Source organism: Pyxicephalus adspersus, chromosome 4 (assembly GCF_032062135.1).
Source record: "Pyxicephalus adspersus chromosome 4, UCB_Pads_2.0, whole genome shotgun sequence".
In the NCBI taxonomy this organism is placed as follows: Eukaryota; Metazoa; Chordata; class Amphibia; order Anura; family Pyxicephalidae; genus Pyxicephalus; species Pyxicephalus adspersus.
The window spans coordinates 121,034,718-121,062,373 of record NC_092861.1 but is presented as its reverse complement, the minus strand read 5'-3'; the positions used below and the strand labels follow the sequence as shown (position 1 = coordinate 121,062,373).

Below are 27,656 nucleotides of genomic sequence, written 5' to 3'. Positions count from 1 at the left end.
TTTAAAAGTAAAAGTCACATGTCTAAATTAGAGTCTTACCCTTGTTCTAATTGAGCCTATTGAGTCTACTGTTTTCAGTTTGTGTGAATAACTGTATTTGTAAATAGCAAATATGCCCTATGCATTTACATTTAGAGTACCTTTACAAAGTAATGGTAAGATAAAAAAAAAGCACTGCAAACTATAAATGAGAGCTCTGTAAATAATAAAATGCCCCATGGAGCACTTTGCTTGATAAAGCAAAGAGAGCTCAATGACTGGGGGAGAGCAGGTTACATTCCCCCATTAAGCACATGAACTGCTCTCTTCCAATCACAGAGGTCTCTCTGTGCATGATTAAGCACAGTGTAAATGAAAGCACATAATATCTGCACTCCCTTTTAAATATACCCCTTATGTCTCCTTAAATGCATCTTTTCGTTAAGTTCATCAGTCGCTGGCTATGATTCTTTTCTCACTATTAGAACAGGCTGATTTCTTTGCAGCATGGATTCTACTAGGTGCAGAAAAGTTTACCCAGGGGTTTTAGGTCTCTTCTGATCTTAGTAGCTTTGTACCATTCATGCATGTATATGTATGCAAGCCAAAGGAAATTGAGAATCCAAACCAGCGGTTTACCAGGAGTGCCTGGATCACAAATCTCACTGCAAGAAAACTACAACTCCTTTTTTTGCAAAATGGTACATATATATGTGAATAAGCTGTGTATTTGGCTCCTTGTAGGGAGTTTAAGTTAAAACCTGTACAGCTTACCTAGCTGTAGTGCAAAATCCATAGTTATCTGTTGTTATATCAGTAGTCAGCTGATTCCATAAGAGGTGTTCCAAAAGCACACTGTTGGCTTCCTGCAATTTTGTATACAAGTGATTTTAGGAAAAAAGCTTACCCAGAATTTAACAACAAGAAAATTTGTTCCAAAGAGATCCTCGTTGTAATAAATCTCTGAAGACCATAAATTAGATGTTTCATTAAAATTGGACCTGACCTGTGGGTAATGTACACTCTGATTAATCTACATGAAAGTGCTGTGCAGGTTCCACTGTAGGTAGTACAAAGCCGTTACAATGGCTTGATGGATAATTGTGTCTGCTAAAGTTTGGGGAAGGGGTGTTTCTGAAACAAATCTATCTCCTCACGGACAGTGGAAGCTTGGCAGCCGTTTTCAAGTAAAGACAGCTGAAGTCACTTGTTGGAACGTCTGCAAACTCTGGATACAGCTGCACTTGTCAGAAGCTTTGAGGGAAGTGTAATCAGCCGCAGAGATTCATTTGCATCTCAATTAGAAGCGAGTCAGGAGGAAGCACTGAAGTCTGTCGCTAGAAGGTTGCTGAAGAAATCTCATCATGCACAAAAGACCCCAACATTCAATACTCCAGCTGAGTATAGGACAATGTACCAGATTTGGTTTCCATGGGGACAAGTAACCTGCTGAGCCATTGAAAAATCTCAGGGGCTTGCACTGTAATCATTTGATCATAATGACAAATTCCACCGTCCTTTCCAAATTCATTTTTAGCTCTTAGAACTTTTTTTTTTAGATAATGCTACTACTTCAGATTATTTTTAGTATTCATTATATGAAGTTGTTTTTATCCTTAAAAGAGAGCTCCAGTCACAGTAAAAGCCCATCCATAGTTCTGTAAAAAAACAGCCAAAATGCCACCAGTTTTTTTTTTTTCTAAGTAAGATAGTACTTTTATTACTACATAGCCCTTCCTGGACCTTACAGCGATCTTCCAACAATACGATAGGAGCGGGACAACACAACTGAAACAGGTCCAAGGTAAAAGGCAGAGCAGTGCAGTATTACATTTTGCCCATACAAAAGGGTATTCTATCCCCCACATCTTTCCTATACATTGTATTTACCTAACTGAAGAATTGGCTTTGTTCAATTTTGGGCTTAGATGGACTTGGACATATTGCAAAGACCACCAAAGCCTGTAGTGTGCACAGCTATATTTTTTGGGACAATGACATAGACCTGTTGCCAAATACATTCCATTTCTTGGCTTTTTTTTACCTGCAAAGTTGCTGCTGGGGGCATGAGAAGGTATTATTTAATAAATGTTATTTATATATAAATGGCAGTTTTGCTAATTTTTCAAAAATGTACCCGGCCTTTCTTTAAATTTGTGCTTTGATTTTTGCTGTACCAATTATTTACTATCCATTAGAATCATGATAAAGTAAGACATGTGCAGTTTATAGCCAAGGTTTAGTAATATTTCAGTTTGCAGGAGTTTTAGAGACACTGTTAAAAAAAAAAAGGTTAGGCATAAAGTGCAGCCACCTAGGGGGTTATACAAATAAGCACACTTACCTTGACAGAATGTTCCAGGTTAGGTTAATGATGGAGCTGGACAACAGCCTTCTTCTCAGTGAAAAAACTGAGGTCAAGGTCAAGGGCCTCCCCTGGAATTGAGAATGCCTTTCATCCTATGTAGCATGGGGGAATTCACAGTACTCCACCAGTTCCATAAACAGCTATTGTCATTCATGCATAAGTGTGTTCAAGTAGTGAGCATTTGTAATTTGTAACCTTCTGCCAAGAATTTTTATTTCAACAATTTCATGACTGGAAAAGTATGAAATAATAATAATATGTTAAAAAATTGTATTTTCCATATTCAGTTTAACAATTTTTGATATGATTCATACTTATTTTTAGTGTATAAATAACTGTTCTAGTGTGTCATCTAGATTTTTTTATATATTTTATGTAAAACATGATTCGTATTGATTGCAGTTATACAAAAAAATTGTAATTTAGAGCAAATCATTACACGTATCCATAATTAGACAATTAAAAGAAAACACATTTAACATAGAAACCATTGAGATATTAGCTTTCAGCTTTAAATACTTTATTCTAGACACCAAGCTCCAAAGTACAGTATATTCTCCTATTATGTAGCAGCTCTCCTAAATGCAGGGTGACTGGTTACCAATTCACTCCCTTATTTTTCTCTAAGGGTGTCCATAATCTGCCCTAATCTTCCTTGAGGTAACAAAGAAAGTGTCCAGAGGACACAGGGCAGCTCACAATTTCTGTCAAGATCAACAGGTTTTTTTTGGGTTTTTTTTGCAGCACTTCTCAAACAGATGTTTAAAAAAAACAAAAAAACTTTAATGGTATTTTTAAAACACCAAAAGGAAGCAGGTAATATAAGTTACATTTTGGGGACTGTGTATACTTAAAAAAAAAAAGTGCTTACTTATAAAAAAGCAGATTTAGGAAAGTGTTAAATCTCTGAATTATATGATCCATGATCCTTTCTTCTATTCATATATTAGAAATATAGGAGTGAGGTAAATTGCATATATTTTTGTAAGCACTCATTCTGTCAGGAAAATCTTGAGATGGCATTTATAGCTAAAATACAGTTGACAGCATTGCCTTCACAAGAAATAGGCACATTTTAGTTTCCATCCCTTGTTCCCTGCCTCCCCTACCAGTGGCTGTAGTGTGCCCATCCAGTTCCTGCATGTGGATTCATTTGAAAATGATTATAGAACTCTAGAGGAGAGGTTGACATTGCTGTGGCAATTTATTCTCTGTGGCACCTGACAGCTCTCCTCCCTGAGATGTTCATCTGTGATTGACAGGCTTGTCTGCGGTCGGTCTTTGTTACCTAGCTCAGACAGAAACACAAGATTTAACTTGCCATCTTGAGCTGCTGCTGTCAGATATTGTAGCCAGTTCTGTGAAGACAGGACGGAGTTTTGAGACATAAGCACTTGCCCAAGCAACACCAATCTTGGCTGTGTTCTGATGAACACTGCGGTAGTTATAATAGGTGGGATAAAGAAGCCCTGACCTTCATTTTGAAGTGCAGTTTCCCTGCTGCTGCAGATCGATAGTTTAGCTCCGTCTCCACTGCTTACCTTCCGTTCTCACAGTGAGAACCTTCTCCAGGCATCAATCGATAGCTCTAATCTGCCCTAGCCTGTTACAACTCATGCAAGGCAAAGCTTTTAGGTAGCATTACACTAGAAAAAGTCCCCTTACTTGTAGCCCACTTCATGAACTTGCACAGAAATGTGAGAGATTCCATTTCTTTCACAGTGCAAGAGCTTTCCTTTTATTGCTTTTAAAAAAAAAAATTCTAATGTATACTTAGGGAAAAAATTACACATAATTGGTATCATAACCCTAATGTTTTAGTGTATGCAATTTCATTAGAATCCCATAGAAAAGGTGTAACCACCTTGCTCCACTTGTGTATAGGATGCAGGCTTGTATAGTGTAACTAGTACCAGGAAGATACTTAGGCTGCGTACACGTTAGACTTTTGTCGTTGGAAAGGATCTTTCACAATCCTTTCCAATGACAAAAGACTGATAGGTAAATGAATTGGCACTGTACATACTGCACCATCCTGCTCTATAGAGAGGGGAGGGGGGAGAATGACCGAGCGGCGCCCCACTGCGCTCTCTCTCCTTCACTCGTATTGCAGTCCATGTACACAGGCCAGATTCTCGTTTGATACTAGCCCTGAAGCGAGAATCATCTGATATGTGTACGTAGCCTTAGATATTGTTCGGTTAAGTTTAGGTTGGAATGAAGCAGAAACAACTGTGTAGTAAACACTATTGGCAGACAGCAAGCAGGCTTTGGTGATTAAAGGAAGTTTGTGAGAATAGAGGTTTGGAAGGTGCCATTGTCAGGCAGATTATTAAAGGTTGTACACCTTTAGGTTCCATTTTGATACTGGCTTTTCTACCTAGTTAGTGACCTAATTCAAGCATGGAAGAAAGAAGTTTAGGTTTTTAAGGCTTTACTGCCTGCATGCTGAATTCAGGTCAATAGTTTACTATATAATGGCAGCTACAGAGACTGTAAATTTGAAAGCCAACTGTGTATATCTTAGGTGAATAACTCTTACACCGTCTTGTCTTTTGATTATATACACTTTCTGTTAGTGAGAATTGGACTTAAGGGACATTTTATATTCTGCTACTGCTGTATTTTAATTTCTCTGTATAATCCAACTGCCATTGGAGCTATTTACTTGCCTGGTTAGAACATAAATCTTCTATGTAACAAATAATACCTTGAACTTTTATTGTATTTCTGCAAGCTCATGATAGAGCCTGTGTGGATGTCTCTGGTTAAAATGCAAAAAGACTTTTTTGCAATACCATAATGTACAGTAAATCATGTTATGTGTTGTTCACTCTAACTGGCACTCCTTTATTGCAGTGCTGCACAATGTGTACCATGCACTACTGGGAGTTATGGTGCGCTATGAAAATAGTACATTGTTTTTAGTCTGTTGTGGTGTGTTAGAGCAGTCATTTTAACTATGCCTCAGAAATGTTATTAAACGTGCATTTTACACAGTAAAGACTGCTGGTGTAAATGGGCCCTTGGTTTTAAACAGATTGTGGACAAGCTGAATCCCCCATCAGGTTTATATTGCCATTAGTGGATCTGTAAAGGATGAAAAGCAAGGGGGCTCACTTAACACAACCCATAATAAAAACCTAACATTACTTTTAAATCTTTTCACTTCAGTTTAAAAGTTACTTTATTGCCATGTGTGTCCCCATAGAAGAAACTTCTCCCAATTACTTTGGAAATGTAATCCATCCCAAATAGGTTATTCTTGGAATGTTTTTTCTAGCCCTAGGTGTAGTTGTTAAAGGCATTATAACCACAGAGGATTTTAATGAGGGTATACAACAGAAACCAAAAAACCTTTGGCTGAATTAGTACACAGAACTGTAACATTTTGCTAATACATATAATATAAGACGTTTATCTCTTCAATAACAGATGCAAAAAAATTGTATTTATTCCTCGTGTAGGATAGGAGACAGAGCTATGGAAATCATTCCATTTGTCCCTGGGCCATTTGTGCATCCATTTTTTATTAATATTTGTATGCTATATGCATTTTGATGGGATACCTTCAGTTTTAGGAATGACAATTATGCTTTTTTTGGATAGCTGCAGCTGTACTGCAAGCAAGATGGCAGCAAATGACTGGGTTTATGACAGCAGACTGCAGGGTTACATGAGGGCAATGCAAGACTTACTGGGCTGAGTGTTTCTTGAGAATTACAGTGCACCAGATAAATGAGGAGTTGTGTGAAAATACAGTGGGGAATTTGGAGGTCCATTTCTATGTATGCAGAAAATTAAGATTTAGCTGCATAGTTAATGGCCTGACTTTGTATATAGGGGCATGGTCATACTGGAACAAAAAATGTTACCACAAAAGTAGAAGCACACAATCATCCTAGTTTGTCATTTGCTGCAATAATTGGACCATTCAGTTTAGAAATTTGAACGTCACACTACATATGCATATACAAAACACGTGCCAATATATTACAAATGGGCTAAAACAACTGTGTTCAGTTTGGAAAAGATGGCCATACAATATTAGGCTGTATGTACTGTATATTGTACAGTTACCGCAGGGGAATAAAGAAATTATTTGTATGTTTGGACTCTCTTAAAATGAGAAATTGTGCTGGAAGTAAAATATTTAGTTCTTTATTGTGAGTTTGAGGACCAATGGGAACACATTGGATGGTTAGAGAAATTTGGGTACTGCTGCCCATATTTCCAGGTTTTGCTGTCCATTTCTTTTCATTTTGGAAGTTCACTGAGAAGGAGTCTCAAAAATACCTTGAGTGTATTTAACAAAAGGTGATAATATAAAGGTAAATACAAATGAACATTTTATCTTGGATGAGGATGGATTTTTACCCCATGTTAAAAGTTTCCTCCTCATCTTGTCAATACATAGCAGCACAGTATGAGTTCTATGTTAGATATTAATAAGGAGATATATTTTTCTGGAAGCTGTCATGTCTGCATGTTTATTCTGTTTTGAAACAATTCATTTACATTCGTTTATTTGATGCACTTTAATTATTACTTTCTAGAGCCCAGTGAAATAATTGAGTTTCATACTGTGCCTTTTTCACTCAACTATTTTATTTATTTTTTTGTGGCTCTCTGCATTAAGCCGATTCTACATTTAACAGCGATAATCATACATTCAGCTTTGAATCGGGCTATTTGATGGAAATGTGACCCACAGCATGTCGCTTTTCTGCTGCCCATCTTTAATTTCAGATTGTTTATATGCAGTGTTTGCAGGCCACCTTAGCACTTAAAGGGTTAATTGAGCAGTCGGCATCTCAAACACTTCATCAGCTTCATTTTCCTTCCACTTAAATATGCCGGATTAACACAGTAACCAGCCGCCACTCAGTGGGTCATAATACACGTATCACTGAGCTTTTGAGGAGCCACTGCATTTAGAAATATTAAGCAGGATAGTTCATTAGCATTTCCTTTACATGTAATTTTCTATTGCCCACACCAGCGGAACACAACCAAGAGTTCATCAGATACTTCAAACATTTTTTTGCATTCGGTGTTAGTCATCTTTTTTTTTGTTTTTGGTTTGTTGTGGAGCAGGTGTAAATAGCTTGATATTATTTAGTAAACCCTGAGAGAGCAAAGAACAAATGTGTACACCCAAGGGGGTCCATCAAAAACTTTTATCTTCACCAAAAATATCGGAAATGTCTATTTGTGGGGAATTCCTTTTTTACTGTCAATTTGTTTTGTTGTTTTTTTTTTAATGTGTAAAATTGGAGGAAAGCTAAGATCATTTTTTTTTTCTCTCCTGCCTGTGTTGTCAGTTGACTGGGTCTCATTAACATTCTAGTTCTGTATTGCCATCGCTCCTTGCTAGCTTACCAGCTGTTCCTGCTGCTAGCTACAATGTCTGATGTGTTCAGATCACTGGGTTCCTCCACTCACCACTGAGAGAAGACAGGCTTTCCATTGGGGATACCCACGTGTCTACCCTGTCTACAACGGCAGCGAATAAAGTAATAGAGCCTCGCATGGCATATGGTGTCTGGATTCATACAAGATGCAAAACTATTCCAGCACTAATGCACAATGACTCATAGCATTGCTAATTTTTCCAAACAAAAGCCACCTTCCACACCCATGCTTTTCAACCTCAGGCTATGAAGTCTTACAAAGCTTTTGTCCTATAAAAAGTATATATAATTCCGTAACTTAATACACTCAGTTGATATTCTTCATTTTTGAAAATACATTTAGAATGCTGGCACTCCAAACTTTTATTTATTCAGTGTTTTTTCCTCTACTTGTTTACAAATATAATATTAAGACTGGCAATGAGCACATTGATGTAATTTCATTAATAAAGGCAATTATTGTATAAAAATTTTAGGTTATAACTCAGCATTAATGAATTTAAATTATTTCAACCTGCTTTTGAAAAATGAGTAAAAACTGATATCTGAGTAAATATTTTTTGGTTGAAAAAGAAAGTGTGACCAGTTTAGGATATTTATAAGCCACATTAATCACGAGGTTGTTCAGCTGGATAGCAGCAAAATAGACAGAATATCTACATAATACAGAGAATACGAAGATCTCATTGATAAGGATTCCATGATAATCTGTATTAAAAAAAAAAAAATTTACCCTGACCTATCTCTGTGTCTACACAGTCCCCAGTGAGTGCATTTTTCTCAAAATATCGGAAGTCTTTGTCAACAGTGCCAAGAATTTCCTCTGCTTTGGCATAACTGTTTTGCCCATTCATTAACCAATTCCCTGCCATCATTTCAAGTGACAGTTTTATTTATTTGTCTTAGTACAGTCATAGTAAGTTTTTAAAAAAAATTACAGTCAGTTGTTTATGCTAAACAATACATTGCTTGAATAACATCCTGAAAAACTGAGAGCAACCTGTCAAACATAAAGTGGTAATGTGTACATCAGTTTAGTTATTTGTGGGAGCTTGTCATATAGAATTAAAAGCTTACTTCCCTTACCAGTGCTCATTGCCTTGAATCTGAATAGACAATATTTTGTAGGTCATTTGTTAAATTTCTGTTCTCATTTTCATGAGTTTTACTACTTAAATCTGCTTTACATTTCCAAGCCAGACCTTCTGTTTAAAGAGTGGTGACTTTGTTTGCCTCTTTTTGGAATTATCATGCTAATTGACATGTGTTCCTCGCATCTTCAAAGTGCTTTTCTGGCACTGTTTGTGGGTGCTAAAGTGTGCTGTGGTGATTAGCCTAATGTACGCTGCTCAGCAGGAGCCAGCAGTGTTGTGAAGTTTAAACAGTGCACTACTGTTGTTGGTTTAGTGAGTGTACACTTAAGGTGAGGTCAAAGGCATGAATTTGTTGAGGAAACAATTCTATATGTATAACCCTCCCAGCCGAGTGATTTAGTTCTTGGTACCCAGCATTTCCAACATAAGTGCCAGGTGTGCAGTTGTCCCCAGCTTTTGTGTATAAAATGCCTTAGAGCAGACATGTCAAGCTGGTGCTTTTAGGTTGGATGGGGGTCCTTTTACTCATTGCACATATGATCAGGCCCTACAGTTTTAGGGCTGATCTTTCTTGATGATTTTTGTAATTCTTTCGGTTGATTTGTGTAATACAATAGCTTAGATAATGCTCTGTGACATTGTTGTTAGAAATAAAAAAAAAAAAGTCTCCCTCATGCCTTTGCCTTGTAGTAGCATGCCCTTTAATACAGAAACTCTTATTGATACACCATACCTAGGATAGGTCTGATCTCTTTTGGTGTATTTGCAGTCCAATTACATTCAATAACTCTCTTTTTTTGGCTATGGATACGTTATATGTCACATGTATACGTATATATAGACATGTCTTACATGATAGCACAGTGACATGTCAACTGCATATTAACCACTTTAGTTACAATTCTTTTTATTATTATTATTTTATTTTATTTTTTTTGCCGTGCTATTTTTTTTTTGGTTTTTGTTTAAGAAAAGGCTAACAATAAAATCCAAGGCATTACATTCTTATGTGGAGCACTGGAAAAATAAACAGCTTTACCTGAATGATGGTTGTACCACATGACCATTGCTTTTGCTTTCTCTTGTGAGAGTATAGAAGCAGGTACGGTTGTGCTAGTAGAGAATAGTTAGTGTGCAAAAACTGTACCATCAGTAGAATTATATACCAACATCCACATTTTTTTTTTTTGTCTTGTCCCATCACACAACAGAAAGTGAGAAATAATCACTCCAATGTGAAGGATAGACCCTCCCTGCCCTTTTAAGCAAGTTGCCAATTGAACAGCTATCCCCATTGGAACATTTACCTTTTTCTTCCTTTGCTGGTGATAGTTGTAAAATTCAGGATTTATCATTAGTCTTTGTCAATTGTAAACAGGGCTGATTTGAGAGGGGAATCTCCCCACCAGATTACTATGCTAAAAACATGACAAATGTTCTCATCCTTCCACTTGCCACCCATCGTAATTTTAATACACTTTAATTAGGACAGGTTTACGAGCAATAGCTGAACAAACACCATAGAGCAAGGGAGATAAGATATGGATGGGGGGGGATAAGCCCTGCTGCTGGAACTACAGTTGTCATCGTAAGTGGTCAGTTGTTTAGTCCAACACGTCGTGAGACACCTTACTGATGCTTGATTTTCACTTCTCAAACAATGAAAATCTAGCAGTCTACTAGTTTACATTAGAACAAATATTTGTATTAGGTGTTATTGGAACAGTTCTAAATCAGAAATAAAAATTAAAAAACAAAAAAACCTAATTTATGTCTGTCGGCAGTAATCCCTGAATACTACAATAGGTGATATATAGGTATGGTCAGTAATCTGTAAAGGATATGCCATGGCTTTACTTGAGTGCTTCAATCTTAATTGTTACTACTGACAGAAATTCAGTCAAAATGTCATCATGAACTTGCCATAAATTTGCTATAAAACTAAAAGTGATATTCAAGCAGCTAAGTCACTTTAACAAATGGCCTTCTTTGTATGCACTTTTTTGTATAACATTTTTTTTTTTTTTTTTTACTTCTAAGCAGTTGTGTGGATTTGAACAGACTTTCCCTCTATTCGGGATCCAACGCAACAAAGGCAGACTGACAAAGAGATGAGGTTAAGAGCCTTTTAGTTTGAGCAAGGGCCTAATTAATACTATGCAGAGGAAAAAAATGTTTTATAGTTTGAAACAGTCTTATTAACTCATTTTTCCAGATAGTGCAGGGGAATAGCAGCATTAAGTGCCTGTTATTCTCTACCTTTTTATTTTGGAAAAGATGAAAAAGAGCCCTCAGTGTCTTAAGTCATTATAAAAATGACAAAAATGTTTTCTGCTCTCTATAGATCCTAAAGCTTGGTTTTGTCATTTACCATAGCATATACAATTGCTTCTCAGGAGACTTTGTAATGGTATTAAAAGTGTACCTTTCCATTTCAATGTGCAGCTGCTAAAGGGTATGTTCTGTACACTGCTAGTATATGAGAAGCCCCAAAAATATTATTTTCAGGGATTAGCTCACTTATTTTTCTGCATCCCCTGCAATAGGAATTTTTGTTTTGGTGATATATTCTATTTCTAAGGGGATAAAAATGCCTAATCTAAGTGGAGGTACGCTTTAATTGTTTAACTGCTTTGCCAGTTTAGTGAATTCCACTCTCCACAGCCGTACGATGAGGGTCAATAATGATCCAGGCTTTTTTTCCAAAGATATCAACAATATCCAACACAACTAAAGACTCTAGGGCATATTTCTGCATACATGCTGTATGCCATACTACTGCCATTCCATCATCCATGGTATTCTCTTATTATATTTACCACTGTAACAAGGTGGAAGTATTTGTGGGTCTACAAGTGTCAGGAAGGGTTAAAGAACAACACAAAACACTCAGGCACTACCCAATTAAAGTTAGTACTTATCTTTATTGGATGGGTACAATGGTCCACATGGTTTACCCCAGGGAGTGCCCATTTTCATATCATCTAACTGGGAAGAAAAGGCAGAAAAAAGCTGTCATTTCTTTATGCATATCCAGAAAAATGTCAACTTCAGCACTCAATTATACACTGATCTTAGTTAACAAATATACACTGATCTCAATTAACAATTTCACACTGATCTCAAGCAATCAACTCGTTACATGACCATTGCTAACACACTTTGACCAAAACTCTTTGTTACATTATAATGTGAAAAAACTTGTTAGTATGAGATTATATTTTGTATATTACCAGCTGCTTTCTTTCTCATGATCCATTGGGGCATAACAGCCATAACTTTCTTCATCAGGTCACTTTCACCCGAACCTAATGTGGAAAGGGGGACACAAGATTTTTACAAGGGCATAGACTAGACAGTTTACACAAATCCACCTGTACATCCATAATACATGAATTCAGTACTCTGTTTTTGTAATGAACTTGTTAAAAAAGATTAACTCTTAGGTGGCTCTCTAGTATAAAAATCAGAATGCCTCACCATTCTTGCTACAACCACATACTTATAGTAAGATATCTCCTTCTTCTCTATGTCCATAGTTCTATTAACTATGGCCTATTAGAACATCTAAACCCGTGATACCTCACCTATTCCCATTCCATCGCAGTGTGCTTTCATCTTCCTGGATGTGATCTTTGCCCATCTTGATTGGCCGCGCTGGAATGACGTATCTCCCATGCAGTCCTGTACATTTCTACCAATAGGAATTTATAGGCAATTGATAATTTTATTTGTTCAACAAGCATTGAATTCTATACAAATATACCCATTTCACATTAGAAAAGAACAGCCAGTAAAATCTTTTCTATACCATTTAACTGGTCCCGATGTTTTCCACTAAGAAGTGAAATTCCATTATGTGGTTACACTGCTTTTTTCTAACTTGTTGCTTAAGAAGTCAGCTCATCTTACAGTTTTTTTATTCACTGATAGTGATTGATGTTCAACCACTTGTTTTATTGAATCTCATTAAGGTCTGCAAACCTACATGCCAACTTACAGTAATTAGAGTCCAGATAGCCATTCCATCTGTTCTTCAAGTACTGTTTAATTAATGAACTTTTCAGCATGTTCTTTGCCTCGTAAAAAGCTCTTAGTATTCTCAAGATGTTGAATAGGATTTGCATTCCTGCTTTTTGCTCATTGATTAGAAAGAAATCTTACAGTGGCGTTCATTATGGAATCCCAAAACTCACACTTACATATTAATACTTGAAAAGAGTTGCAAAGAGATTAGGGTTTTATTATTCAAATGCTTAATTAGACTTTTTCTAAAAATTAGGTTTGAATAGAGTATTTTTTTTTTTAATTAAGCTACAGTGTTTTCTTATTGTACTAGTGTCACGCATAATAAATGCACTTCTTCTAGTGTCACTTTTTGCATTGCCAGTTTGTTGGTTCAGTTTTGTTCTAACATGTCTCATAATTATTATCTATAAATTGATGGTTCTTTAAAGAAAAAAGAAAACGGCTGTGGACCTTCTCCTTTTCCTTTATCTCTCTTCCTCTTTTTTTTTTTTTTTTTAAACAAGACAGGATGTCTACTTATTGCCCATAATAACCACTTAGATGGTTGCTTTCTTTTTCTACCCTGCATTGGAAAAGACTGCCATTTGGAATCCGATTGTTTGCCTTGAACAGTTGGGATAACGGTCAGCTAGCAAGTTTGTATTAGAGTTTTGTAGCCAATACGAATCTCAATTTCTCTAGCGACTTAGTAGCTAAAATTGTCAGTGTAGCTACAAATGGCTTTGTGATAGCAGCAGTTGCACTCAATAACACGAGTAGTTATTTAAGCTGGTGGTTCAACTATCTCCAAAACCTGTGAAAAGTCAGTTTTACTTTTTCTGTGGCTTATTTATTGGGGCTGGTGTGCCTGTTCCCCCTATGTAACCCAATTAGGTATCTCTTTGTGTATTAGTTATTCTACAATGGATTGTCAGTAGTCTAATGAACATGAATAAGTTTGTCCAATTTTTTAAGCCTGTGCCTATTCTACTCATGTAGATATATATGCAAGCATGGACATATCTGCGGAAAGACTACAGTAATTTTGCTACATTGTGCTTCTTAGAATTTAATATCATTTTATTATCATTAATAACTTGTATTGTGACAGGGTCTTGCAGTGCCTGTCAGAAAAGGTCTGGGATGGGGTATATGTACCACCCAGTCTGAGGTATTGCCTGTAAAAAAGGCTCCAGGGAAACAGAGTGGTCATTTGTTTGTAGAGGTTTTTAAGAGAAAAGACCTGGTTCTTTAGGGCCCTGCAGCCAGCCGAGGAAAGTGAAGGATGGGTTCCTTGGCCAATCCTGATTGGGATATGTGCACCTGCACTCAGGTGCAATTTAAGAGGAGGTATTTAGTCAGAAGCAACATGCTTGCTAAAGCAACGATTACATGTGAGAAGAACATGCTTGTTTTGTTATCTATAGACTGCCTTGTATTGGTTATGCTTTAAACTGCTTTACTGTTAGTCGGAGAGGGACTATCTCAGTAAAGGTATATAGTTGCTCAGCCGAGCTATTTGTTTTGTTTGTTTGGTGCTAATAAGTATACAGGCTGGAGCCTGTTTTCAACTGCTTTTTTTAAGTCTACTGTCTGATTCACTGCTTTCTTCTCACCTATGTCTACCGGAGATCCCACAATATATATGTCTGCTTCACTGCTATCTTCTGACCCATTGCTATGGGCGATCCCACAATATATATGAAATAGTCACTAACTGTCCCTCCAAAGGGCTCACAATCTAATGTTCCTACCATAGTCATATGTCATTAACACAGTCTTTGACCATTGATGTGTGAGAAAACCAGAGTTCCTGGCAAGAACCCACACAAACACAGAGACCTAGCACTGCAAAAGCTATATTTGCTATCCACAGAGCCAACCATTCTGCAAGGAGGCAAAAAGGTATTTGCCCCCCAAAAAATTTGTAATGTTTATTTTTCTTGTTTGTTGCCAAAGGGTGGTTTGGGCAATATAAATCCCATTTCAAATTCATATTTTGTCATATTAACCATAATAAGTGATATTTCAGTTTACATCTGTGCAGCTTGGTTCAAAATATCTGCTTTGCCATAGTGCTGTTGACTGTGATATGTTGGAATCATTAAAGATCATTAAATCCAATGCTATTTTATCTATCTTAAAAGTTGCAGAATAAAATCCAGTAATAACACAGTGGTGCCTTTGATCTTTTTTCTTCAATGTTTCCATGAGAGCCAAATACTACTTCTAATTGCATATGTTTTAGTAGTGGGATCAAAACAAGAAACAAACAAACTCTAGAATTATTTTGACATAAAGTAAACCCCCACCTTCTCTTTTTTTCCTATTATATGTATTTTGACCTTAATTGTGTTTACCTAAACAGGGCAAGCAAAATTGTACTTTTTCTGGGGTTAAGCAGTTGATAAAATGGTTAAGGTTGTCTTTTTGCTTTAGTTTTTATCATCCAGGTTGAAAGGATGTCCTCATGAGTAATTCCCCTATTTATGTTAAAAATAAAATTTACACCAATTGCCCTAAAGATGAAAGTGGTCGCCATGCAAATATCCTTGTAGTGAGCGCAGCGTTTGATGTGTTAATGTACATTTCTTTTCTTTCTCTAAAACGCTGGTCATTGTTTTGACATGAAGTGTCATCTCCAAATAAGCACATACTGATACCTCCGCAATTAATGCTACTTGAACATGAGATAATATTATTGGTGCGTAATAAACAGTGCAGTTACCTTGTATGTAGAATTGCTTTTGATGTCTAGTAGTGACATTTGTTCAGAAAAGAAGATTGTGCAGGTGCTCTTTTTCACACTTAGCAATAGATCGCTATTAAAGATTGTTCCATTCAGCCATTTAAAACTATTGATGTTAAGGGAGACTGAATGATACACATGGGTAAAAAAAATGGTTTAGTAGCCATATTATCAATGAATTTTTTTGCTCATATTTATAATTTTGAATAGAGTACAAAGGGATTACAACTGCTTTTCTGGATTTTTCCCCCATTATTTTTTTTTATTTTTTTTAAGCTAGCACTGTCAGCACGAAGTTTGCCTAACTTAGTATTTTATACCATCTTCATTCATACAGCAAGTAAACAAGCAAATTATTATACTAGATAAAAAGGAAATACCTTGGGGGAAAGAAACTGGAGTACCTAGTAAAAAACAGGCACATATTGACTCATAATGCAAATTATTCCTGTTTAAAATAAGACTAAACGTTCCAGTCCTACAAGACATCAGTGATACCTTCTAAACTGCTGTTTATGTACACCCCTGAGCCACAAGTACAGATGACAAGAGTAAAGCCTCTTTATCAGATGCTTTTACCCAATTGTTGAACTCCTTTGATTGGACTGGGCTATGAATGTTTGCTTTATTGGAGTTGGTTCATCGAGCTATCAATTTAGACCTTTTTATTACCATTTTTAATAGAGAAAGAAACTAGTATAATCTGACTGATTGTATTTGCTTTCTTCCAGCAGCCCTTTATTTTAAATGTTTTTTTAAATCAAATGGCAGATCAATAATAAACTTATATTTAGAGTAAATATCAATAATAAACAAAGTTTTTTTTAGTAGCATCAGTATAAATAATAATAATATAAAATATAAAAAAAAATCTATTTGCTTATGACTTGAACTGGTGGATGAGTAGCATCTTGGGGTAAGTTTCTGGTTCAGCCAGAATAGTGTTGCTCATGGCCTTATTATTATTATTATCACACGGTAAGTATATAGCGCCGACATATTGTGCAGCCCTGTACAAAGTCCATAGTCATGTCACTAACTGTCTTTCCAAGAAGCGCACTGATGGCAGAAGCGGTCTAATGTCCCTACCATAGTCATATGGCTTTTAATACAGTCTAACGTCAAATTTGGGGAAAACCAATTTTGGGGGAAGCATGCATTTGGAATGTGGGAGGAAACCCATGCAAACACAGGGAGAACCTGCAAACTCCATGCAAGCCAGAGTGCTAACCACTAAGCCACCGTGCTGCCCTGATCTACTTTAACAGGAATTATGGACATTTTTTAGTTCTTCTCACCTCTTTTCTCATATAAATGGAAACCCCTATAAGTTAATGTACTGGTAAACATACTTGGTTTATGTCAGCAAACAACTGATTTCTCCAAAATTCTTGAATTCTTTTTCTTTGGGCAATAATGGAATATATAGGATTCCACAGTTGTTAATATCACATGTGTTAATGGCTATTTTCTTGCTTGTCCATGACTAAATCAAGAATTTAGGAAAAATGCCCTGATTCAGTCCTGGGTGGACACTCAAAATTTAAAAATGCTGTTATAGTGGGTTTGCAATCACTTACTGTGAAAAATATCTGTCATCTTCCAAAATGCTGAAAATAACTGTTATTGTGTGTATTCATTTTAGTGTGGGAACAGTAAGTGCAGACTAAATGACTGATTCCTACAGATGGTGAAGAACACCTTTATACTTTCTATTTGAATTGTACCTCATATCGAAATGTTGTCCCAGCATACTTTCCCACAGATAAAGCTCAATATTTCCCATGGAAGGAGACAGGTGCAGGAGCCATTGGTGTCCAAAACTAGAGTTGCCCAGTTATATAGTCTGGCGTATATCCAGACCATCTGGGATTCTATTTCTGCAGTGGTTAAATAAGGGGAATTACAGTTTTGTAATTACTTGCTGACCGATAATCAGAGGGAATGTTAGGTGCTTACCCAAACGATTCTGTACATGTAGCTTGGCATTTATGGGAAAGATTTATGATGTGATCTTGTGAAGACCATTCAACCAGAAAAAGCAAGAACTATTTAGGAAAATGTTTTTCTTACACAGTGCTTCTAAACGGTTCATAAATGTATAATTTTGGTGTTTCAAAAAAAAAAAAAAAATCTTGCTAATCATTAAATTGAATATTCAATATAAGTTTATTATTCCATATAAGCATGGAGCCAGAAGTGATATATAGTTTGAACCATTGTTTGTTTAGGTGACTTTGACACATGTTCTTGTCTAACATTCTGCTATAAAACAGATAGAATGTTGCATTTTAGTGGGAAATAAAGTGGAAGTTTGAATATATATATTATATATTTGAATATATAAAATGACTTTATATATTAATTTAATGAGCAGAAGATGTATATTTATGTCTCTATCCAAGGGTTATCAGCATAATTTTCAACACTAACTGATGCCCCTATCTCCCCGAAGAAGCCTATATGGCGAAATGTGTAGGGTTAAGGTGGACATTATTCATATAACTATATGTTATGGTCAAGACGATATATGGACCACCATCTTAATTACTTTATGAATAGTGTGACTTTGTTAGTGTAAGCATATTGCGTATCTATACATTAAACTACCTTATTCAAGTTAAAAAAAAAAAATCTTTTTGGCAGAAAACCACATTTTGTTCTCTGTTTTCCTTACACAATATTGAGGAAAGTATTTATTAAAGTTGTTAGCTTTTAGACAGTCCCGGTAGTATAAGCAAACTGTCAGACTCATCTGGAACATTGGTATTTTTTGTTGGGTATTTGCAAGCAACTCAATATCTTTAGGGTAAATTGATAAATATATGATTAACTTGGATAAATAATAATTGGGTTCACAAAATTACTCCGATCAAGAAGGAAGCTAGCAGCCTATGCCATTTTTTGTGTACCTTCTGCAGGGCATCTGGGCAAAACCTGTGTAGAAATATTAGGTTTATTGCTACTTATGACATGTTTATAAACTATTTTTAGGGGAGATTTTTAAAAAAATCCCAGTTATGTAATGCAATGATTACAAAAGTGACCACAATTCCACCCATAATGTGGCGTGCTTGATAGGACAGCTGACGAACACCACAAAACATATTTATAGCTAGTGAAAAAAGTTCTCCTTTTCTATAGTAACCAATCACATCTCTTGATTTAAAAGAAAACCACTTTAAAGCCATATTTGTTTCTGTGAAAGGTAACTAAAGCTGAAACCTGACAAGTACCTCGGGTTTTTGTTGAGGTTGTGAGTTCGGCATATACATTGTGGCTTTATAGGCTATAATAAAAAAAAGCCTATAAATCCGCACAATGGATTATTCCAAGACCTACAAACATTTAGTAATGAAGACAAGAACTGAAGCAAAACTAGGATAAATCCAGGAGCTTGCACTTTTAGAGACAAGTCCGAAATGGCAGCTACTATCTTGGATTAGCATTAAACAAACACTCCACTTATCATGTTTCCTTATCAAAAATGTATTTTGCTTTGGGTAATAGGCATGTGTAAAAGAGTTGGCAATTTCTCATGTTACTGATGGGCATGTATAAATTTGCAAAAAAAAGTCCTTTAAGTTTTGGTCACTTGATGTAGTAAAGGAAATGATGCGGACCCAGTGTCCCTCTATTAACTGATTTTTTAAGATTGGTGGTAATAAAAGTCATGTTTGATTGTCCTTTTTAACAAATCTTTCTTTCCATTCTGTCTACCTGAAGAGATGTTCTTTTGGTTTCCATACTGATAGGATCTCCCACTGTTTGCCTAGGTTCGACTACTATGATTCCTCTAATTAAAGAACTTCTTCCATGAAGGGCTGACATTTCTGACCTTAGCTAGTTTAATGTCTATCTCTGGCTTAAGTACTTCCAAACAATACTCCCACAACAAGTATTCAGCAAATGAGTGTCATGAAAATGCCAAAATCCTTTTATCTATACTTCTTACAGGCCAGTGGCTCTGAAAGCTGTTGGCCAGTGCCTAGATGAGCAAAGGTAAAAAAGCCAGCACTAAGCTTTAAATATTAGGAACTTTGATAACATTTTCCTTATTTTCTTTCCCTTATTTTGGTGACCTCTAGGCATTTAGGATTAAGACTAAATGCAGACAGATGGCAGTTGAAAGTGGGTGCAGGGTATTGAGTCACAAGACCCTTTAGGAAGCATGAATCTCTATTTTCTCTTGTTTTATGATCTTTAAAGCAGAAACATATCTTTAAATTAAAACAATAAACAAAAAAACAGAGCAATCAGCATATGCCCAGGGCATCTGAATGTCTAAATCCAGGCCTGCCCTAGTGCCCTAGCATAGCTGTTATGCCAGTCTCACTTTATATGACCACTCCTATACTGACCATATTGTGTGTGTGTGTGTGTGTGTGTGTGTGTGTAGCTTTTCTTTTTCAGGTTATCAACTGGGTATTACAGTAGGGGTGAGATGGTTCTGCATATACAAAGCTTCACTACACATTGATAATCTCCTAGAAAACAACTCTCTATAACAGTAAAAGAAGATAATCCTACAATGAGTAGGTAATGTCATTAAACAAATAGCACCTGGTAGTGAGGATACATGGTTAGGGAATAAAGGCTGCCAGGGAAGATGTGAGCTGTAGAAGCAGGTGTTCCTCTGCCTTTGCCTCTTTGATTCTTACACTGGAATAAACTGCTTGATTTCACAGTGTGACAGTTTGGAGGATTGTTTGGCAAAGAGGAGCTTCTCGCTCTTCATAATCTTCTCTACTCATGTCCCTAATCAGCTTGTGCAAAACGGATTTTATTTCCCGACATGGATTGTGGGATTTATATCCAGCTCCAACGATATAGAACAATCTTCATTTTTGATTTTTGTTCAAAAACATTTTTTCCCTTTTTGTGTGTCTTAGGAGAACAAACTTCTACTTAATGTATGAGCAGCACAGTATAAAACATTAAAGGACCTGGGAAATGAAATGGTATACATTTGTAAATAGTGTCCATTACTTATTTTCCTTCTGGTAAACCTGGCTTTTAAATATCAGTGTATTTTTGGCAATATTCAAATTTTACTGGTTGCTGTGAAATTTGTTTGTATTGTCTAAGACAAAACACCTTTCTAGTATAGTGTCTTAGAGGTTAGCACTCTGGCCTGTACAGTGAGTTCGAATCTCGTCCAGCCCGGCGTTTGCAAGTTCTTCCTCTCACATTCCGAAAACATGCAGTTAGATTAATTGCCCTCGCGTTTTAAAAGACATATGACTATATTAGAGACATTAGATTTGAGGGACTGCTATTTACATGTCGACGGTATAAAAAATAGTTGTTAATATTAATAATAATAGTATCTCTTTATTCATATTGCCCATCCTAATGTCATGATCTTAAAACTGTGGAATGTTTTTTTAAATTTTAAATCATAAAATCGGAGAAAAGACAAAACAAACATACCAATGTACATCCAATAAATATAGAAAACAATCATATGATTTTCTCCATGTACATAGGCAATCTTTATCAGTACATTAGCTACATAAGTATAAAAGGCAGCACTTGCAAAAGACATAAAGCCACACACAGACATGTCAGACATATAGCTAAAACAACTTAGTCAAGTTTTTTGTTTTGGCCATTTGGATTAGAGATATGCAGCTTCATGTCTTTTTGAAAACAAAGCAAGAAAAGAATGGACCTCTGAGTGGTATTATTGACTTGTGACCACAGGGCACAACAGGTTGAATGGCTAATTGATGGACATTTGGTTTTGTATATTACCTATTGGTCATAGAGGTATTTTTTGTAAACTTGCTCTGTAACAACATATTGATTACTTGTATTCTCAACTTGATGGTGCGAAACACCTTTTCTCAACCTTTTTTATTTGGTCAGAGGTAAACTAACTGATTAATATCTGCAATCAGGGGAAATTTGGGTTATAACCCCTTGTCAGCTATAGTTTTATGCGTACTAATTCATAGGTTCATTTGAGAAATTGTATTGTTTTGCTAAGACATTCTTATTATTTACTTGTTGTCCTTAAAATGAATTGTACTACACTGGAATGGTTTATAAGGATAAACCACAACATAATAACTTTACTGTACTGTAAAGGATTTAGACAACATAATAACTTTACTGTACTACTATCATCGTATGTACTACTATCAAGGGTATGTTAGAAAAAAAATAATGTATGGCACAGCAAAATTATATATATATATATATATATATATATATATATATATAAGTTTTGGGGAAGAAAAAGTGCGTCTTATATGGCAAAAAATACGGTATGTGTTTTCAGCCCTGCCTACCTAATTTCTGATGGATAATTAATGCAGACCTCTCCTTATCTCCATAACACCTTTCTCGGCACAGGCAAAGATCCATAAATATAAAGAACTCACAAACATTTCTGGCAGCCAACAAATAGTTTTGCCCTTAAAATGATGTGGCAAAACACTTTCAGCTGTATATTTAGCAGATCAAAGGAGATGTTTTGGCATTTGAATACATTTTAAATGTAAAAGATCTGTCATTTTTCATGGACAAATACTGTAATAATGCCACACCTTGGTATACTATAGATATAATATACCTGGCAGTGACTGAGTTAAGTTGTTTGCATGAATATTCCTTATAAATAAAACAAAACCCTCTGAACATCTCCGCAGACATTTGGGCTTAACCAATCCTGACGGCATGTTGTAATTGCTATTCTGTATGACTCCTGTCAGCCAGTTCATCCAGAACATTTTTCAATTTTCTCTGGAGAAATTGAAGGCTGGATGAACAACAAATGTGTCATGTATAGACAATATGAACATTATTACGCTAATGTGCTGCTTACAATGCACAAGCGTGGAGAAGTGGCTTTGTCAACTGGAAGCGAACATACAACTTTATGTGTCTTTAAACCATCATATTACTACTGGGTTATGCTAAACCAAAGTGTTTCTTTTTTTTTTTTTTAGTTTTTTTTTGTGGGCATAGATTAAGGAGCAGGACATTCTTCTTGTGATAGAGGGAATCTTTAAAGGAATAAGATATAATACCAAGGGAGCTTCTAATGTTATACTATTACATCTTGTAAAATATAAAGCATTTGCAAATTAAATTACAAAGTCCAAGTAATTACATATAAATGTAATATGTAATCTTGCTGTACATTACCATTTCTTGTGTATGTGTAAGCCTCTTGAAACATCCAGTGTATTCAGTACGATTTTTTGCCTTTTGTTATGGTTATATCATCACAAATCAACTTGTGTCTACAGGGACAGCCTCCTAGGAACTTCTTAGACAAATCTTAGTCCCAGTGTGTATCAGTTGTTGACTAAATTGATGTCAAGCTGAAAAAGTAAAGAGTGTATTCTAACCACATGGCTCTTAATATAAAAAATGTGAAATGCATATGTGCAGCCAGCTGTTTTGTAGTACAGCAAGAAAATTAGGGGGATTGTGTGTATGAATCTGTTATCCTTTTAATCAGATCAGCCCTTCAGAAATGGAACTCTGATCGGCTCACAAAAACGACCCCCTCTACCAGTGTAAATGCTGTTGTGCATTAGGATTACAGCATGCTGATATCAATTTTTTTAAACATTTTTCTGGCATTCCATTTTAAAGTAAGTACAAAGTACAGGTGTCTTTCAAAGACCACTAGACCTATAGTGGGCAAACAAATGCATTCTATATTAACTGATGGCTAGTAGGCAACACATGGGATCATTGAACCAATCATCCCATGAACATTAATGCTAAAACTTCACCACCCTCGACCCCAGGCTTCATTGCCTATTGACCATGATTACCCTGAACAAGCTTACAACCAGTCAAGTCTGAAAATATTTTTTTCCTGATGTGTAATCTGATGATGATCAAGTCAGAATCTTGATGACAGCCTTGGAGCTTGCACCGTTTAAAGTAAATTGCAATGACAATTTGACTATCAAGTTCCTTTGACTATCAGAAAGTGGTTTCAAAAGTGAGCCTACATAAAAAATGTGCTTCCAGGTACCCTAGTGGTAAGACCTTAAAGATGTACAGTGTATGTACATATATATATATATATATATATATATATATATATATATATAGTAATATATGTGATCTTTAATACGTTGTAGATAGGGCCAAATAGACATATATAATTTGCCTTTTTCCCTAGCATTCATGCTATGTGCAATTATCCTATCTTTCTTGGTCATTCAGAAATGCTGATGTAACAAGGGAGTCAAATGGCCTCAACAAGTGAGAAGTCCCTGAAGATTCAATTAACCTGCCATATCTCTCTATAAACCAGGCACTGATTAGGGAACTTCTTGAAATACGTACATGTTACCGTCATTATGAATAGGATTAACAGTGCAACAACACACAGAGGACTGCATTGCTTGGTAACATGCAGCCTTTCCCCACACATACCTCCCTTGGTAATAAATCTGCCTGTAGAACCAGCCAGCTAATTACCTAACATGGCTATCGGCAGCACTGATGGAACAGGACACCTGCATTGTTACACTGCTCTCAGTGGACCCAATGTAGTTTAGGGATTTGGATTATACAGGAAGTAATGACAAGGAATAAACAGCTTTTGTAATTCCAAGAAGCAGGTACTATTATGTGGTCAGTCTTCTAGGAGAAGACCAGAAAAATGTATTAATTTTATGTATAAATAACACTATTGGTGTAAGTGAAAATGCTGACATTTTACTGTTATATTAAACATTTTTGAAACACATTAGGGTTTTTTGCCAAATATTTCCTGTTGCCTATAGCTATTAATAGGACTTAAGCACCTATATAAGTATCTTACCTGCTTGCCTGTCAAACCCATTACCCAAATTTGAACCTGTCAGGGTGATTTTGAAAACTATATATATATATATATATATATATATCCCTATCAAAGAAATTTTCCCTCACTTAATTCCAACTCCTCTGGACAAAGGATTATGTTTAACAGTTAAGCAATAACCTGCTGGACCTTGTATAACCATTTATATGTCCAAGTACTGCAAGGAAACTCAACTAAATTCACTGAACCTACTTGTTAATTGTCTTGATAGCCTGACCTGGTTACCGTATATGAATTATTAAATATATGTATGATACATATACTAACAAGGACAAATGCAAGTGTTTGCCTTTGTTTAATTTGTCTTTGACTAAAGCAATACAGGGGCAGGGAGCTTAGAGGAATTCTTTAAGGACATAGCAAAGGTTCTAACTCTTCCCCAAAACAAAGCAACCAGCTAAATGCAAGGTATAAAAATGTTTAAAAAAATGTTTGTGGGTACTGTATGGGCATCTAAGGGCACTGGTACTGTTCTCAGATGATTTTCAAATATTTTAGCCACCCCAGCCTCCTCTTACAGACCTCAGACAGCTCCTTCACCTACACTAAAGCTGAAAGTGGTCATGAACACATTTCCAGCCTGCTAATTAATGTGAAAGCCATCTCACTGCTTTTCTAATATATCATTCTGTCTGTGTGTTTACTGTCACCACATTAATTTGCTTGTTGCCCTAGTCCTTTCATTCCTAGGGTCTGCGCTATTTTCAGATACTTTTACACTAGTTGCATTTAAAATGTATGCATTGTTTAATGAATATGATGGTACATATAATGTTAACTTTATTAATGAGTTGAGCTGTATTCAGTAATTATTCAATCGGCAATTACTGGTCAGTACACTGTGATATGATAAATTCCAAAATTTGTCTACTGATTTATGGCTTATTTGTGTGCTATTTTTTTTTTTAAATTACATTGCTACGGGTCTTTTCTTTCATTGGAAAATGGTACTTTTATAAGTGTAAACTCTTACTGCGTTTTACCCTTAATGAAGTTGTGATGAGTGCCCACCTTTTTTCATATATATATAAATTTTTTGTAAAAAAGGACAGTAAGGAAGCCTTTTATTGCAGACCCTATTTAATCTGATAATTTTGTAATGTCAGGACTCAAGACTTTGCCCCTAACTAACATAACTATGTGTCAATGGCCTTTCAGAGTCTCTGTAGACCTCTTGTACATGGCGGTTAATGAGCACTATGTAGCACAATGAATTTACTACTTTTCTGTTTGAATCATCATTTAAAAGGTCTGCTCCTTTGCAGTGAATATCCAGTAATTGATTATTGAGTTTCCATTGGTGGTTCTCCCGCTATTTCTATTGGATTTTGTGCTGTTGACCGTGCAATTTTGATTTGAAAGCTGCTGTATGAGGCACAGCTGGCCAGCTTCATGCACCGATAATGTGCTCGTTTGTGTTACGGGCTTGAGGATTTCACACAGAAAGCACGCACAACCGTTCTTACTTGATAGAGAAAGTAGCTTGAGCTTTGTATGAGGCCTTTCAGACAAAATGAGAAAATGGATCACGTTCAGCAATTGATTGCTTCTTGCACTACCCAGTTTTTTCCTCACCCTCCCATCTAGAGATGTTCAATCAGAAGCCAACATGCTATTGTACAAGTGTATAGTTATCACAAGTTATTCTCTTCATTTCCAGAAAGAAAAGTTTAGTGTTTCAAAGACAATGGCCTGTATTTATTTTTTATTGCAGAAAACTACGTATATTACATTTAATTAAATACATTATATTTTATTACAGAAATATGTATGGCTAATATTACTTTAATTTACTTTTAAGCATTCACATCTTTTTTTTTTTTTCCAGTAGGCATTCAAATTACAGAGCTAATCACAAACCTAATGGTTTTCCGTGAAAGTAAAGATCTTTGATGAACAGAACATTATAATGGAGCCCAGTTTAAAGAAAAATTAGTATTAGTTAAAGAGTAGAATAAATTATACAGAAATGCTTGGAAGTATAGAAATATATACTAAATCTTCATCAGAATCTGGCTATATATTTGTTAGGAAACTACCAGTCACTGCGGCTCTGATCCTTACATTTTTTCTAAGTGTGCTCCTGGTATAGGATATGTTAGGATATGGATATTATAACAAATTCTGTGGTCTTACAAGTAAATTCTGTGGTCTTACAAGTAAAATCTATAGGAAACTGCAGTTCAGCTATTATACAACTATATATATCTATTTCTTCTTAATAATATTGATATCATTTCAGTGTATATATTACATTTACAGTTAATATTGATTTTTTTTTAAATGCAATCAATATCTTTTCAAAATACATAACCAAGCAATCAAAAACTAAGGTATATTAGTCTAATTTAAATTCAGGTAACCAACTGATGTAACACTCCTCCCACTCACTTGTCCACCGTCCAGGTCTTTGATTTCATGGTTCTCTTTTAGCCTAGGATTCCCAGGTATCCCCACCCCTAGCTCCAAAGTCCCCCCTGTATTATTATTGTTTTGTATCATATGTGTTTCTTACTATGGTCCTTATTGGATGTACAATTGCTCTATTTTCATTGTTCTTTTTTTTGACTGTACTGTTGGAATTTACCTTTTGATATGCAAATAAGAATAGAAATACCCATAAATTCAGGTAACCAATTACAACATTTGCTTCCTTTTCCTAACGTTGAGTGCAGGACTTATAATTTTGATAAATATTGTTTTGTACCCATACCCCCACTTTATAGTTCTAATTTACAACATAGCTTACTTTTACCTTTTAAGCTTTTAGTAGATTGCTCTTACACAGAACAATGTGGTTCAAATTTCCAGTACACCATCCAAATTTAGGAGGTTGTAAAAAAGCTTGTAAAGCTTTTAAAGAGCTTTCACATCCCCAAAAAACTATTAAAGCCTTAATTTTTTTTTATTCATTATTGATCCCACCCCCAAAACCACCATTTCAAAGACTAGTTGGCTGGGATGTGCTTAAAGGTTGCATATTTTACACAAGGGTTCCTGCTGAAGTTGCTAGGGGTTCCCCAAGCAAAGAGCAGTTTGTGCCGCCCAGGTCAGTTACCACTGACAACGAGGACTTTAGGCTATCTGTACGAATGACATTCGTCCCAAGGGCCAGCATTGTAAGAGAAATTCTTCCTACTTGACTGCTATACTAATGTACTGTGAACTATGGATATTGTTATTAGTGTTTGAGGTTTTCTAT

The 27,656-nt window shown here is 35.7% G+C and overlaps 1 protein-coding gene across 1 annotated transcript in view; it reads left to right on the top strand.

Moving 5' to 3' along the window:
* RALGAPA2 (Ral GTPase activating protein catalytic subunit alpha 2) overlaps positions 1 to 27,656 on the top strand; it is a 191,708-nt gene that overhangs the window by 124,858 nt on the left and 39,194 nt on the right. The gene's annotated exons all lie outside the window — the stretch shown is intronic.